Here is a 17,526-nt window from a genome sequence, read left to right as displayed (position 1 = left end):
TTCACCTGAGAAGGTCCAGGCCTTGTAGCCTTGGATAGGAAAAGTCCTATAGATTGAGCCTTCTCTGAATCTGTAATGACAACACTATGTAGCCTCTATCTCCAAACCCAGAACATGTGCACCTTTGAAACAACCTAGAGCTCAGAGCTCAGTGACCCCATCAGGTCTTGGCAGGGATGTCTGTAGCACCTCAGAGGCCATCCCCAGAGCAATAGGGCCATGAAAAACATGAGCTTTGATGTTGGAGGAAATAGGGAATTAACTGAATTTATACTCGTGTTTCTAAATTTCTGACAGCAAAGTTTGTTATGATTTACACACTGCTGCTCTTAGCATCAGATTTAGCTCTTGTACCTGACCCAGAACATTTGTGATTTACAAATTGGAAAATAAATGCATCCTGAGATAATCTTACAACCACTCCAATAAATTCTTCATCAGTGGCTCTCAGCTCTTAGCCACTTCCCTTGCATTTGGCTGTTCTGTGAGTTATAGGTGAGTAAATCCTATTTTATAGAGCTCTGTTCCAGCAGATATATTCAGCTCATTTGCCTCTCCTGAAGATATGAGCTTGTGCATTTTGTTAGAATTACTGGAGGAGGGGATCCCTGGGTGGCACAACGGTTTGGCGCCTGCCTTTGGCCCGGGGCGCGATCCTGGAGACCGGGGATCGAATCCCACGTGGAGCCTGCTTCTCTCTCTGCCTGTGTCTCTGCCTCTCTCTCTCTCTCTCTCTGTGTGACTATCATAAATAAATAAGAATTTTTAAAAAAGCCATATTAAAAAAAAAATTACTGGAGGAGTGTGTGGACTATTTGGCAGGTCAGATTTTCTTGCTGAAATCCCTCCTTCCCCAGAATACCAAGTGCCTTCTTCCCCATCAGTCTGTATCTTGTCCCCCGTGAGCCCCTTCCAGCCTGTCTTTTATCCTCTGGCAACTGATTACCTGTTGTGCTTGCTGCTCCAGCAGAAGCCTACTTTGCAGCATTTCCTGGGCTAAATTCCAGCCTGAAGGGGCTTTGCCTCTGCCTTTGAGATTAGCAGGTTCAGTGCATGGCCACCTGAATGCACACAGAATTCCTTTTTCTAAGTAACTCCCAAGACCTGAGCTTTCTAACATTTGTAACTTTAAACCTCAATCCACCTAGGGGAGAGGGGGAGTCTCAGAAGAGACTTTGAAAAGCACACCTTGGTCCTGACCAGAGTCTCCATTAGCCCACTGTCACTGGTTGCATTCACCGGGAGCTTAGCCTATTAGCCATGGACTCAGAATGGGAAAACAAAAATATTAAATTTTTTTTTTTTATGATAGTCACACACAGAGAGAGAGAGAGAGAGAGAGAGACAGGCAGAGGGAGAAGCAGGCTCCATGCACCGGGAGCCTGACGTGGGATTCGATCCCGGGTCTCCAGGATCGTGCCCTGGGCCAAAGGCAGGCACTATACCGCTGCGCCACCCAGGGATCCCGGGAAAACAAAAATATTAGCCATACTGGATTGAATAATGTCCTTCAAGAATTCTTGTCCTTTCCAGAACCTCATTGTTGATGATGTCATCATTGATGTTATTAGTTAGGGTAAGGTCATGCTGGAGTTGGAGGGTCCCTTAATGCAATATGACTGGTGTTCTTATAAGGAGAATAGAGAGACACAGAGATAAACACACACACACACACAAACACACACACAGAGGGAAGTTGATGTGAAGGCTTACAGGGAAAACGTCATCTGACTATAGAGGTAGGGATTGGAGCAATAAAGATACAAACCAAGGAGCACGAGGGATTGCCTGCAACCACTGGACACAAGGAGAGAAGCATGGAACTGATTCTCCCCCTGGATCCCAAGAAGGAGCTGGCCAGTGGACACCTTTATTGTGGACTGTGAGAGAATAGATTTCTGTTGGCTTAAGTGACCAGATTTTGGTACTTTGTTATGGCAGCCCTAGGAAATTAATACATTGGCACTTTTACATGAGTGAGAGATGAGCATCAGCCAGGGTGGCTGAGATTTTTTCATTGCAGATCTGAATGCAAAAACTCTGTTCTTCTTGTGCTCCTTGGTCTGGGAACCCCTGGGGCTGCTGAACAAGCTGGGGGTTGACAAGGCTGGGGTTTCTCAAATGGTGGGTCTTAATTCACTGGTGGATTGCAAGATGAATATAGACCTTCATTTTACCAAACCAAACAAAATAAAATAGAATCATGTAGCGGAGAAAGAAAACAATCCCAGTGTACTACACATAGTACATTTACTTCAAATATATGTATTTATGATGCTTTCTATACATGTTTAAAAACATATGGGTTGTGGTCAAAAAAGCTTGAAAAAACTTAGGCAGAGCTTTTGTCTTTCAGCTTCACAACAAATTCTTTGAAATATGTTGTATTACCTCAAATTTTATGAATCAGAAGAATACAGCTCAGAGCTCACATAGTTTGTCTATATAGTAAGTGGTAAAGATGGGAAATGAATGCAGAACTGTCCCATATTTGCACTTACCCCCCATCCCACCCTGCTGCTACCCAGATCGAAGAGCTGAATTGGAACTAAACAGGACTTTGGCCTTGGACTAACATGGTAATGAAGGTGTTATGCTGTGCTATTTTCCTAGTTCCCCCAAGGTAGATGGAGATGCCAATGGCCAAGGTGGCTCAGCAAGCTGCTGCCCCTTGGCCCTAGAACCAGGAAATCGGTCACTCGAGGCACAGCTGAATGGACTTAGCTTTACCCCAAGAGCTCAACTATGAAAGGGACTCAAAAGGAATTTAATAGTTTGCTTTAGGTCCAGGGGAGTGGACTGCTTCTCCTGGGTAGCCTCTCTTGAGCCCTAGAGCTTGGGATTGGTTAATTTTTGCCCTGGGTCACAAAGAGTTGGCAAGGAACATTTGCATCTTAAAAGAGAATTCCACAAGAGAGCCTGCTTACTCCAAATACTAAATAACAAATGCTTGGCTTTCAGGAATGATGTCTCCTTGAAGATTAAGTTATTCCAGCTATCAACAACATTTGGTCAACCTAGACTCCCTCCCAAAAAAGAACTGAATTTCATTTAGTGCCCCATATATGTTGCCTATGCGAGTGTGTCTAAGTGGAGTTTGGGTATAGAATGTTTGGAAGAGAGGAAGAGTGGGTCCATTTAGGAATGCATGTCCAAAAGTCTTTAATATTAACATCTGTTAGGCTCATCCTCACCCCAAGCATACCATTTTTGTGTTTCTGCTCATTCTGTTTCACTACTGCCTAGTGATAACATACGAAGATAGAAAGGAACATGAGATTACTTCAATATACCTGTATTTATTGGAGAGGGTCTTAGAAAGAGGAGACCATTAAATATTTACTTTAAGCGATGCCCAAGGATTTGGGCCTCAAGCACTGAGGAGAGCTCAAGCAGGATGTATAAGCTTTCTGATTGGAGGGCAAGAGCCACATAATCCAGGCACCCTCTAGTTCACTTCCTTTGCAAAGTCCCAATAAAATGATTTCCCATCTCCCCAGGCTTGGCAAATAAGATTGAATGGGGGTTGGGTGGTGATGTGGGGAGCCAGGGTCACCAACCTGGCAGGGTAAGATGAGGGTTGTTTCTAAAAGTGCCATCAAAATGGCCACCTCCACATGTAATCACTTTGAGACCTTAGTGCTCTTTTGCTGTTTCATCTTCTACCAGAATGATATGTTAAAGAGTCTCAGAAAGATCCAATAACTCTAAATGCTACATTGCTGTAAATAGCTCCAAAATCCTCTGAAAGCACTAACCTCTTCCTAGACACCAAAATTGCTTTGCAAGGAGATGCATTTATACCATACTTAATAACAACAAAATGTGTTCACATGTGTTCTCATGTGAGGTAGACAAAGATTACTATTTTTTTCTTTTATTTATTCAATTAGTGTTACTTTAATTTCACCTCCTGTGAAATGTACATATCTGAAGTGCCCAGTCAGATGACTTGAAGCATATAACTCATATATCTATTAAGTTAGGGAGCCGTTATACCACCCAGAAAGCAACCTTGCATTTCTCTTTGTAGTCCAGCAAGCATTTCCCCACCCGCAAGGAGCTTCATTTATCATTCCATATTGATGTTGCCAGTTGTAGAACTTCATATAAGTGGAATCATACAAGATGTACTCTTTTGTGCCTGGCTTCTTTTGTTCAGGATAATGTTTTTGACTTTCATGCCTGTTGCTAACAACTAGTAAGTTGTTCTTTTCATTCCTGAGTCATATTCTTTGTATGGATATTCTATACTTTGTTTCCCCATTAGATAGATATCCTAATTGTTTCTAGTGTTTAGCCAGAAACACTAATGAATAAAACTATTATGAACATTCTGTCCAGTTATTTTTTGTGGACATATGTTTTTTATTTCTCTTGCCATAATACTTAGGAATGAAATATGCTGGGTTATAAGAGAAATACATGTTTAATTTTTATAAGAAACTGCCAAAAAGTTTTCCAGAGTGGTTTTATCATTTACACTCCCACCAGTTATGAATGAATGTTCTGGTTATTCCACATATCATATTTGCTACACATACTCTCACTATATATATGTGTTACTATGTTAATGTGGTTAAGTATGTTCTTGATAATTCTAAATTAACCTTGAATTTCTAAGTTAAAACCCACTTGCTCATGATGTGTTATTTTACATGTCACTGAATTCTATTTGCTTGTATTTTCTTAGGGATTTTGTTTCTGTGCATATAAATAATATTGTCTGAGATTTTTCTTTCATGCAGCATACTTGTCAGACTTCAGTATCTACATAATTTGAGCCAGGAAGTTATTTATTTCTTTATTTTCTGAAAAAAATTATGTAAGATTGGTATTATTGCATTCTCAGATGCTTGATATAGTTCACCAGTGTTTTCTTTAAGGAAATGTTTTTAGTTAAGTTCAATTTCTTTGGCAAATAAGAGAAAATTTAGATTTTCTATTTCTTCTAGGTTCAGTTTAATATATGTCTTTCAAGGAATTTATTCATCTTACACAAGATGTTGAATTTATTGGTATAAAATTTTCATGATCTGGGAAACGAACTAAGGGTGGTGGAAGGGGAGGTGGGCAGGGAGTGGAGGAGACTGGGTGACGGGCACTGAGGTGGACACTTGACGGGATGAGCACTGGGTGTTATTCTGTATGTTGACAAATTGAACACCAATAAAAAATAAATTTATAAAAAATAAAATAAAATTTTCATGATATTCCTGTATTATAATCTTTTTACTGTCTGTAATGTTTGTAGGGATGGTTGTAGTGATGGTTCCACTTATATTTCTGAGATTTGCAATTCCCCCCTTCTTCAGTAGCATGGTAATGGAGTTATCAATTGTATTAATATTTTTAAAAAATAACTTTTGATTTCATTGATTTCCTCTATTGTTTGTTTTCTCTTTTATTATTTTCTTTCATATTTCTTTCCTTCTATTTTTCAACTTTGTCAATTTGCTCTTTTCCCTCATAACTCCTTAGGATGGTATTTATATCATTAATTTTAAATCTTTCTTCTTTTCTTTTTTTTTTAATTTTTTTTTATTTATTTATGATAGTCACACAGAGAGAGAGAGAGGCAGAGACACAGGCAGAGGGAGAAGCAGGCTCCATGCACCGGGAGCCCGACGTGGGATTCGATCCCGGGTCTCCAGGATCGCGCCCCGGGCCAAAGGCAGGCGCTAAACCGCTGTGCCACCCAGGGATCCCTAAATCTTTCTTCTTTTCTTATGTAATCAGTTAAATCTATATATTTCCCTCTAACCACTCCTTTGATTCCATTTAACAAATGTTAAAATATGTAGTATTTTATATTGTCATTCACTTAAAATATTTATTTCTTTTGTGATTTCTTCTTTGGCTCCTAGCATATTTAGAAATATATAGTGCATTGCTAAATATTTAGAGATTTCTAAATATTACTATTGATTTATAATTTAATTCCATTGTGGTCAAAGATGATACTCCTGTGATTTCAGTACTTTATCATCTATCTTGGTAAATGTTCCATTTGTGCCTGAAATGAGTATGCATTCCTGTTGGATATTGTGTTCTACAAGTGTCAATTAAGTTGATTGATATTGTTCTGTCAATGCTAAAAGGAGTATTAACATATCTAATTATAATTATGGATTCATCTATTTCTGTCTTTAGTTCTGTCACTTTTTCTCTTAATGTATTTTGAAGCTCTTTAATTAAAAGCACACACATTGTTATATCTTCTTGATGAATTGACCCTTTAATCATTATGAAATGTTCCTCTTTGTGGTAATATTCCTTAAAAACTCAAGCTTTCTTATTGTTCCTGTTTGCATATCTTTCCCTTTCTTTTAGCTTCTCTGTGTTTTTTCTTTTTAAAGTATGCATCCTATAAATAGTGTATAGTTGAATCTTGTATTTTGTATCTAGTTTGACAAGCTCTACTTATTAACTGAAATGTTTAACCAACTTTGCTATTTGGTTTCTATTTGTCACATCCATTCCCTGGTTATTTTTTCTTTATTCTCTCCTTTTGAATTATTGAACAATTGTTAGTGTACCAATATATTTCCTTCATTGACTTTGGGTTTTGTGGAGGTTACTCTAGAGATTAAAATATGCATTCTTTATTTGTTGTAGTCTATCTTCTTAATATTATATGACTTCACATAAAATTTAAAATCCTACAATAATATTCCCTTATTTCTATTACATCCTTGTGCTATTTTTACTAGATTTTAATTTTAAATATGTTATAGGCCCCCTAATATATTCTTAATATTTTTTGCCTTAAAAAGTCAATTATCTTCAAAGAAATTTAAAAGACAAAAAAAATTATATTTACCACTCCTTTTCATTCTTTTGCATAGAATTTGGATTCCCATCTGCTTTCACTTACCTTTAGTCAGATGAACTTCATTTAACATTTATGGTAGTGCATTGTGTTAATTCTTTCAGTCTCTGTTTACTTTGAAAATATTATAGTTTTACTTTTCTTAAAAGGATATATTTACTAGAAATAGGATTCTAGGTTGGTGGTTTTTCTTCAGCATTTTAAAGATGCCATTCCAAAAAAAAAAAAAAGATGCCATTCCATCTGTAGTTATTCTTACTGTTCTATATCAATGAGTGTTTTTCATCTGCTTGGCTTTAATATTCTATCATTGATGTTTGGAAGTTTTACTAACTTATGGCAAGATGTAGTCTTTTTATTTATAAAACTCAGTATTTGTTAAGCTTGTTGAATCTGAAGTTTTTGGGTTGATATATTTCATCAAACTTGGAAAGTTTTCTACATTATGTTTTCCATTTTGGGGGGCACTAATATCTCTTGTCTCTCCTTCTCAGTCTATATTTATTCATATTGGAAATATATGTCATTTCTCTGTTGAAAGCTCCATCTGTTTGCTTATTATAGCCAGGTTTTCCTTATAAAACTTTGAACAAATATTTAACAGTTAAATTTCTTGTCTGCTAATTCCATTATCTGTGTCATCTCTTTGTCTGCTTCTAATGACTGTTATTCTCCTAGTGTTAGGACATATTTCTCTCTATTTTCCTAGTGAGTTTTGATCGTATGCTGTGCACTAAGTATATAAAGTATGTTAAGGGCCCAAATTATATTTTCTTCTTTAAAGAGTGTTACATTTTTTTGACAGGCAGTTAATTTATTGACAACATGGCTCAGTTTTAGGCTTTAGTATGAAAAACTAAGAGTTGGTAGGACAAGAAAGAGTAGTTCTTAATTTAGGGCATGGCTTTTCTGGGGTCCTAGCTGAATGCCTAGAATATTCAGTGCAGTTGCTCCCCTTTGGCAACTTCCAGCATTTACCAACATTGCGCCATCTCTGATATTTCCACTAAGTTCCCAGCTTCCAGTAGTTGTTCTCTGCCAGACCTTGTGGAGTCTGACCTGTGCATATGTAGCATTGGTCCATGGGTTCATGGACAAATGGGTGCAAGAAGTCTGTTATGCATATTTCTGGGATTTTTGTTTTCCCTGCAGAGCTTCCTCTTCTTGGTAACCTGCCTGTCAAATTCCACCTTCCTCATCAATACCAAACTCTCATCTTCTTTCTCCATCTAATGAGAGCACCACTCTCTATTTCAGTTCCACATCCATACCATGACTTTAAAAATGTTCTTTGGCATAAATATGAACTTATTCCATGTGTTCTTCTTTCAAGAGCCACAGCCTTGCAGTTTCTGTTGTCCAATGACTGAAAGCAGTTGTTTCAATTTTTTTCAGGTTTCATAGGACTTAGTGTAAGAAAATAAGTCTTATTCCCAATATTGCATCATGGTCTGAACTAGAAGCCTCTACTAGTCCCTGTTTTACAGATGGGAGCATAAAGACTTATAAACTCCATATGTTGCTACCCAGTGAAGGTCATTCAAGCTGCAAGTGTCATAATTCTGACCAGAGCCCTGATTCTACCTTAATTTTCAAATCTCTCTGTACCACATTTCACCTTATATCAGAGCATAGCAGTTCAGACAGTGGGAGCCTCCTGTTGTGCCTGGTATGTACTGTACTAGTACTTCAATCTCTCGGAGACTGGATGGCCAAGTGTACCAGGCAGGCTGAGGTCTTGTAGGCCTGGGTTGGAATCAGATCTTCCATGTACAAACTAATGCCAAGCATCTTCACATCCATCCCCTCATTTCCTTATCTATATAAAGAGGATAAAAACACTCACCTTTGTGAGGGATATACCATAATCAAATATTCAGAACTCAGGATTGTGTCTGGCATGGAGACATACTCCATAAATGTGAGCCAACCCCAATTAGATTCTGTAAATTGGGGGTTGGCAACTAACGAATGCTATTCTATCTCTTTCTATGCACATGGCAAGCCTGAGTTGTTTTGTTTATGAAAGCATTTTGAGGCAACAGCCCTTGGTGAGTCCCAGGTGTTATTAATATCTCTGAATCACTATGCAGTTCTATAAATACCTTTTCTTCCTCTAGCTATGTTATTTTTTCCCCTTATCTCACTAAAATGTAAGTCAGCAATGAAGTTATGAATTACCAGCTCCCTTATTCTCTGTTCTGTAATTAAGGAAGTGCTAGGTAAGAGTGCTTACTGAGGAAAGGGATGGGTGTGGGTTAGTGGTGAGGGTGGTGTGAATGCTAGAGGCTGCCTACTGATAGGCACTACCATGATGGAGTCCACTATGGAAGCAAGCAGCTTAGAGGAGCAGAGGTGGCTACCCAAGGACTAAAGGGTATAACCTGTGTCAGCCCATGAGGATACTCTTTGTGAGACTTTCAGTCTTGTCAAAAGCCAGTTTCCCAACCTGGCTAGCACTTTGTTTTAAGCCTTAACATTTCATTAGCGTCTCTTTTTGCTTATACATGCCTACTAAAATCAACCAGCCATCTCTTTCATTTTTCCCCTGAGCTCATTACTTTAAGTTGGGGAGGGGAGATCTTCAGCAGAATTTGATCCTTTACAGATATCCAAGTGCTTAGGACCAAGGCAGGAAATCTTGTAAAACTACTTTGCCTCCAATCCCATTGATTCTTCAAAACCCTACATCATGAAAAATGTTGTTAGGAAGTATATTTAAAACATAAATATAGGAAAAAACATAGCTTCTGATTTAAAAAAAAAAAACCCTCTTTATTTTTTTTTCTTTGACCAACAATTCTTAGAAAGAGAGAATTGTATCCATTAAAGGAAATTGTGGAAAGAAGTTGTAAAATAATCTTCTATGGGGAGGTTTTTGAACATGGGGGATTTTAGAATTAAACAGACATGAGTTCCTATTCAAGTCTGCCCTTCTTACATGTTTATAGCAAGGACATGAAGACCTATAGAGCCTGTGGTAAACCCAGAGTTGGACCCTGTCAAACTGGCTTGAGTAGCTGCTCTTAACCACCTCACTATGCTGAGAATTTAAAAATAAATAAGAAACCTGTCTATAAAATCTGAGTCACACAGATCTTTCTTTTGTCTTATTAGCAAAGCAAGTGTAAGGAGACAGGACAATATGTGCCAGCTCTAGAATGTGACTTAATATGGCCCTTACAGAGGAGTTACTTGATTTATCCCAGTCCTGACACTAGGGAGGACCCTTTACATGGGAACAAGATTATATTCCAACTGGGAAGAAAGTGTGAATAAGAAAATAATGTAAAAATCATAAGCTGGGAATTTCCAAAATGACAGAATGAGGAGCTCAGTGGGCCCTCTTCCCAACAAAACCATCACTTAATTGGAGAAGTTTTTTTTTAAAGATTTTATTTATTTATTTATGGGGGGGGAGTTGAGAGAGAGAGAGAGAGAGAGAGGCGAGACATAGGCAGAGAGAGAAACAGGCTCCATGCAGTGACTCAATCTTAGGACTCCAGGGTCATGCCCTGAGCTGAAGGCAGACGCTTAACTACTGAGCCACCCAGGCATCCCAAGAGAAGATTTAAAAGCAGGAATTAAATTACCTAAAAGTCTCTGAAAACTGTCATAAGGACATACAGAAAATGAAAAAACATTCATTCAAAAAATCTACTAAATCCCAAGAATAACTAAGAGCCAATGGCATTTGAGCCATGACCTGCTCATCCCTCAACCTCTTTCCAGTTACTTCTTAGGTGCTCTATACAGGCAAGCCCAGCCAAGAATATGGAGGCTCCCTCTCTGCCCAGGTCCCCAATCCAGGGCTGCAGTCTCACCCTGAGCAGGAAGGAAGGCAGGTCACTCTCATTTCTCATCTCCTCCAGTCTCATGTTTGCAATAGCTCTATTCCTGTTAGCTGTGGCCAAGAGACCAACCAGTGTGCAGAAGCATAACAAGGAACTTAATCACAGCCTCTGACTAAACACTGACTGAACAGCAAACTTCTGTGATCTAGAGGCAACTTTTATAAAGCCAGACATAACAAAATACCATTTACACCCCTGGCAGTCTGGAAGACTTTATGCATGCCTAATGCTCTGCCCTCTCAGCTATGATTAGGAAGACACCATTCAAGCTGCTACTCTTTGGCTGAACAAGGGGCAAAATCACAAACTCCTTGAACTGTGATAGCAATCTTCCAAGCCACAAACATAATAAAGGATTAAAAAATATAACAGATAAAGAGAACTTAAGCACAACTTTTGACCGATAAATGTTTTGTAATGACACAGAGCAACCCATAGATAGGTAAACTAAAAGATAAAAACAAGGCAAAAAATTAGAGCAGGAACATTAGAGGCTTCCCAGTGCATAGAAAATAGATGTCACAGAATTAATTCAGCCAAGCCCCTAAACAAATGAAGAAATGACCAAACAAACAACAGTGACAACATCAGTCCCAGGGAGGGGGAGGCTACACTAGTTGGTATTCCAAGTCAGTACAATACATTACCTACAATGTCAAGTTTTTAAAAAGATTTTATTTATTTATTCATGAGAACACAGAGAGAAGGCAGAGGGAGAAGCAGGCTCCTTACAGGGAGCCTGATGTGGGACTCGATCCCAGAATTCTGGAATCATGCCCTGAGCCAAAAGCAGATGCTCAACCACTGAGCCACCCAGGCATGCCATAAAATATCAAGTTTTTAACAAAAAATTATGAAGCTTGAAAAAAGTTATGTCAGTAAAACTGAGGGTACCCAGATTTGAACTTACTAGACAAAGATTTTTAATTAGCTATCATAAATATGTTCTAAGAAAGAAAGGAAATCATGTCTAAGATATCAAAGGAGAATTTGGCAACAATGTCTCACCAAAAAGAGATTATCATAAAGAGATGGAAATTATTTTTTATGGAAATGCTGGAGTTGAGAAGTATAATAACTAAAATGAAAAAGTCAGTGTGGGGGCGCTCAGTAGTATTATGAGCTTGAAAGAAGATTCAGCAAATACAAAACAGATTAATAGAAATTATGCAATGTGAACAACAGATAGTAAAAACATCTCAAATTTAATTACGACTACTAATCTACACATGCACAAACTTCCACAAACCCCAAGTAGAATAAGCACAAATTTACACCCAGAAACATGATAGTCAATATATTGAAAGCCAAAGATAAAGATTATTCAAAGCAGCAAGAGAAAAATGACTCATCATATACAAGGGATCTTCAGTAAGCTTAACATCTGACTTCTTATCACAAACAATTGAGGTCTGGAAGGTAGAATACAAAAAAAGAAAAAGAAAAGTGTCAACTAAGAGTTTTATAACCATCAAAACTGTCTTTCAACAATGAAGGCATATTAAGACATTTCCCAGATAAAAACAGAAAATTCATTTCTAGCAAATCTATGCTACAAGAAATACTAAAGGAAGTTCCTTAGGCTGAAAGCAAGTGATGCCATACAGTAATTCAAATTCTCTCTCTCTCTCTCTCTCTCTCTCTCTGTATCTCTCTCTCTCACACACACACACACACACACACACACTAAAGAATGCCAGTAAGGTGATTATGCGGTTAATGAAAAAATATAAAATGACGTAATGATGGCCAGGTGTCTTGTAACCCCATTCAGGCAGTCTCTCCTCTGCTGTCTTTTCTTCAACTGCCTCTTCTTCAAACCAGCCCGATTTTGGCATCCAGTCCCTTCCCAGTTTCATTCTCATTACTGAACAATCTCTAAGCCACTGTGTCATATTCCTTAAGGTTTTGGGCCCCTGATTCCAAGGCTTCCTCCTTATACAGTTAATGTCCATACCCATGGTCCCTCCAACACCCAAGATGATTGTGCCTTGAGACATTCAACCCCAAGATTCATTCCCCTGACTTCAGCTCCCACAGGTATGGTCACACCCTGAACCTCTCATCACTGGGAGCTTCTCCTCTTCTGGCATTTCCTCTCTTATACCTTTGGCATTCTTCCTCCCAGTCCCACTGAACCTGTCTATCTCACCACCTTTAGTCCTCCTAGATATTGGTAAACCATCTTAGGAGAAGGAGCTTCAAGACACTAAGGTCCATTTTACAAATCTGCATCCTACCTTCCTAGCCAGACATTATTTCTTATCCACCACTTCATCCTAATGTCCACTTGATCCCCAACCTTAGTCTTGGCTGCCCCTTAACCTTGAATAAGACACATACATTCTCCTTTTTTGTCTTGATCTTGATCCTTTGCTCTGTGGGGTTTTTTCATGCACCCTCAGGTTTTATTCATCTCCACATCTCATTCATTAGCCAGCCTTCCCATTTGGCCTAGCCCAGCCATGTTGGTCTTCATAGCAGGCCTCACCTGCAGGGTGGAGTCAAGCAAAATCTACTCTTCTGTGTCCTACAGACCCCAATCCCTTGACCTCCCATCTTTCAGCTCTCTTAACAGGTTTTCTTATTTTATTTCCCATACCATACTTAATTGTCTTACTTTCCCCTTCCTCACAGCTACTGTTTCAACCCTTGACACACCCCTCTCTCACAAGAGATAGCCTCCCTTGCTATTTAACTCAGGGAAAGTGTATAGCTGTCTCATTTTATGTGAGAGTGGGAACCTGTGTATGTCTGTGGACAGAGACTTCTGAGCAGGTAAAAGGCATTACTGTGGAAAAGAATAGACCCTCTGACACTAATTTCCAGCAAGGGTTTCCATTCCCAAGCAGCACTGGGGTGGGAGGGGGCTCCACTTTCATAGTCCCTGCTACAGGAAGAGGGAGCACAGAAGCCTTGAGCTTAAACTTGGCCTTAGGACTTTGGCCTAAGAATTTAAACCTTCATGAGAAGAACAAAACAGTAAAGCCTGGTAAGCAGATAAAAGGTGGGCTCAGAGGCCAGCAACAGGCATCTCTGAAGACCACAGTTTCTCAGGGAGGAATTTGGATGTGACAGACAAGCTCCTGCTATCAGGAGGTAGAAATGTGTGCATTTTTTTCACAGCGAGTATCAGAATTATTTTCAAAGAGGTCCAAGCCAGCAGATAAAGTAAGGTATGCATTTGGAGAAATGGTCAGTCTCCCTCCTTATTCCCTTATGCTGAGACCCCAGGTCCTCCTGGTACAGGAGACTCTGGGAGCATCAGGAGATATTATTGTCATCTCTGACACTGCATTCTCATGCAGGCAATGGCAGGCTTGGTATTGGCAAGGCTCTCCCAAGCAGCTGGAGAGATGCAAACACACCCACAGAAACTAGAGTCCAAAAGGAAGACAGCTGCTGCCAGCATTGCAGAGGCTTCATCACTTCATTTCCACCCAGCTCACTTTGCTTTCACCCATGCTTAAGACACACACACACACACACACACACACACACACACACACATTTACCCACATACCAACATATATGTATACAAACCACACCTCACACATGCCCTGCACCCGTAGTTATTGACCTCCTCTTGTACCTCCAGACTTTTCCACCACATACTACATTGCCTCTCCTGCACACATAGTCCAGGCACTCCCATCCAGGGGCAATCAGCTGTCAATATTTTCTTTCCAAGAGACTATTCACCATCCTTCTCCTTCTCTTCACCAGCACATGTCTTGTAAGAATTTTCTGCACTTCATCACTCCTCATCTTTAACCACAACAGTCTGGATTTGACCTTAGACCACACCACACCCCCTGCAACACCCTGCAAAATCAGAGCAAGCTCCAACATTTTGGATACAGGGTTGTCTCCAGGATTCTTACTATAATCAAGCCACTGGCAGCATCTGACCAACCATTCCTAGCAATTCTGCTCTCCTTTGTTCCCCTAAGGCACCTCATTCTGGTTCTCTTTCTTTAACTGCTTTTTGTTTTCTCTGACTGATCTACAAATAGCATGTAAAACTTAGCCCCTTTCTCTACAACCTCTACTTGAGAGTGTTTCCTCTTTATTATGAAGTACAATCAGAATCTTCATTCTCAAATGCAGCTTTCCTCTGGTCACCAGATTTCCAACTACCCATTGGACAAGTCTCTGGGAGCAGGGAATCTTTCAGGCACCTTTAAACTCAACCTGTTTGAAATAGAATGTCCTTATAGGTCCCTCCAATAAAATATTGTGGTATAGAAGAAGGAACCTCACACCACCTGACCTGTCTCCAAAATGAGTGAGCAATTTGGGATTATGAGTACATTTAGTGAGAACCACAGATAAATTGAACCACAATGCAGATTAGCCAAAACGAGATGAGAATCCTGACCATAACTTTAACGGAAAAAAATTTACTATGGCTAAAGGCTTTCAAACCATTCCATTCTTTTCTCTAGGTAATTACATGTTATATTACCACTAAATATCATCCCAATCATAAAACTGATGGCACCGATCAGGTGACATGTCTCTATTGCACGTCAACTCTGTGTTGTGCAACCCTCTTCTTCCATGTTCATCAACGACTTGCCCATCTAAACCCTTCGGGCACATGGCCTCTCCCTGTCTGATACTGTTGATGGCTAACATGCAGGAGAACTCAGTTACTCAATTTGGAGTTTACAAACCAGAGTGTCAGTCACAGCCACATTATGGGGAGCCTTCAGTATGGGTGACATTACTTTTCTGCATCCTTGTGAAGAAAGGAATGGTTGGGATTTGGTTCTTGTTTTCTTGTTGATGTCAGAGAGGGAAGGAAGGTAGAAATATATCTGTGTTACAAGTTACACTGCCTCCAGCAAGAATTGCTGTAACAACAAAGGAAATGCATTTTCTCACCCTACTTGTTGGTGCATGATTTGTTTATTCATGGAGAGACAAGCGCGCAGTAGAATATAAAAAGTGAAAGCCTGCAAAAGAATTTTAAAATGGTGTTTATACTCCTATTAAAGTTCATTCTTGATGTCACAGCAGGAAGACCAAATCATAAAAGTACATAATGTACTTTAGAAATAATAGAGCTGCTGCAGAGGGAAAGAAGGAGGGGTTAGGAGAGGGGGCAAGAAAGATGCTGGGACTGGCAAGGAGTCAGGGAGGGGAGAACTGAGAAAAGCAAGGATTGGGGCATAGAGGAACTCTCTCTAAATCTGCAGACCTTTGAATTTCTCACTTGATCTACTGCCTCTTTCCTTTTTGTGTGAAGTAGGGTTTGTAATGAAAAAAAATTGTTTTAAGCCCCCTATAACACGGGGTCCCTGGGTGGCTCAGCGGTTGAACGCCTGCCTTCGGCCCACAGTGTGATCCTGGAGTCCCAGGATCGAGTCCCACATCGGGCTCCTGCTTTTCCCTCTGACTGTGTCTCTGCCTCTCTCTCTGTATGTGTCTCTCATGAATAAATAAATAAAATATTTTTTAAAAGCCCCCTATAACAATTTTCCCAGAGATACTTCATCTGTGAGTGGACGTGGTAGTTCCTCCAGCCCTCCACAACCTTCAAGTCTATGAACAATCCAGTGCAGGGCCCTCAGCTGGCTAACAATGAGGATCTGCTAGAGAGGAGCCAAAGCACACTTCAGTGCAGAACTGCAGTTGGTTTGTCAAATTCATAAACTGCTAGAAGGTGTCAGTAGCACAATAATTGCCCTTCAGAATGCTTCAAAATGAGGAAGAGGGCATCATTTAAGCCAAAAGAATAAGAAAGGGGTAATGATCAGCCACGTTCCTATAGGTGAGCCAGGGGAGGAGGGGAAGCCATGTGCTCATGCTGGTCCTGTAGGCTGAGAGCCGTTCTGGTTACTGCTTGATTCTAGCATCAGACAGTCCTGAGTTGAATTTCAGTTTCTTCCAACAAACTTGGCAAGCCTGTGTAGGCACATAACCTCTCTAGGCCTTTGTCTTCTCCTCTAGGAAATGAGAATGACAAGGGACACCTCTTGTAAGATTTGTGATAAAATTTTAAAGCACAGAGTGTGTAAAGTGCTTATCGCAGTGTGCCTTATACACATGCATGATGCTCAGAAAAAAGTTGGTTATTAGCATGCTCTTTCGGGGCTCCAGTAGATACTACCACTTTTCAGTCTCTGCTTCTTTTCCTTTGCAGATCTTTTCATTTGAGTAAATGACTGTTACCCATCTAGATCTGATACCTGACCAGCCTAGCCAATCAGCCCATTCCTTACCCTGTAGCACAGGCATGGGGATGGGGGAGGTAGGCCAATGAGAGCCTTCTTTAGTGATGTCTATGTCTCTGGAATTATCCTCTGTAACATGATATTGAGAAGTCATCCCTGCCTCTTCCCAAAAACAGTTGGTCTGAGGATAAAGATAATAGGGAGAAACAAGAGCTTAAAGATAGAGAATATCTGGAAAGCCCCTCTAGAACCCTGGGATCCAGTCACCAGCACCACCCATTGAAACATTCCAATTATGGCAGCTACTGGACCCTTTTGGCATAAGCTACTTTAAGTTGGTTTTCTGTCTCTTGCCACTAACCTGGATAAATGCATACTGTCCTCCTACTCAAGATAGAGAATGTGAGTAAGGGCACCTGACAATGCCATGACTGGGTGCCAATACTGATTATGCACCAGAATCAACTGTAGATCTTTTAAAACAATACAAAATCTAGATCCCATCATCCCCAGAGATTCTAACTCAACATAACTGGAGGGGGTCCACAGTCCTTTTGGGTTTTTATAGAGGCTTTATCACACAGACATGATTGATTACATCATTAGCCATTGACGATTGATCTCAATCTCTGACCCCTCTCTCCTCCTGGGAGGTCCA

At 39.9% G+C, this 17,526-nt stretch overlaps 1 long non-coding RNA gene across 3 annotated transcripts in view; it reads left to right on the top strand.

Moving 5' to 3' along the window:
* LOC140642283 (uncharacterized) overlaps positions 1–17,526 on the top strand; it is a 121,359-nt gene that overhangs the window by 64,702 nt on the left and 39,131 nt on the right. The window lies entirely within an intron of this gene.

Source organism: Canis lupus, chromosome 11 (genome assembly GCF_048164855.1).
Source record: "Canis lupus baileyi chromosome 11, mCanLup2.hap1, whole genome shotgun sequence".
Lineage (NCBI taxonomy): Eukaryota > Metazoa > Chordata > Mammalia > Carnivora > Canidae > Canis > Canis lupus.
The sequence above is the reverse complement of the archived record's forward strand: the minus strand, read 5'-3'. Positions and strand labels throughout refer to the sequence as shown.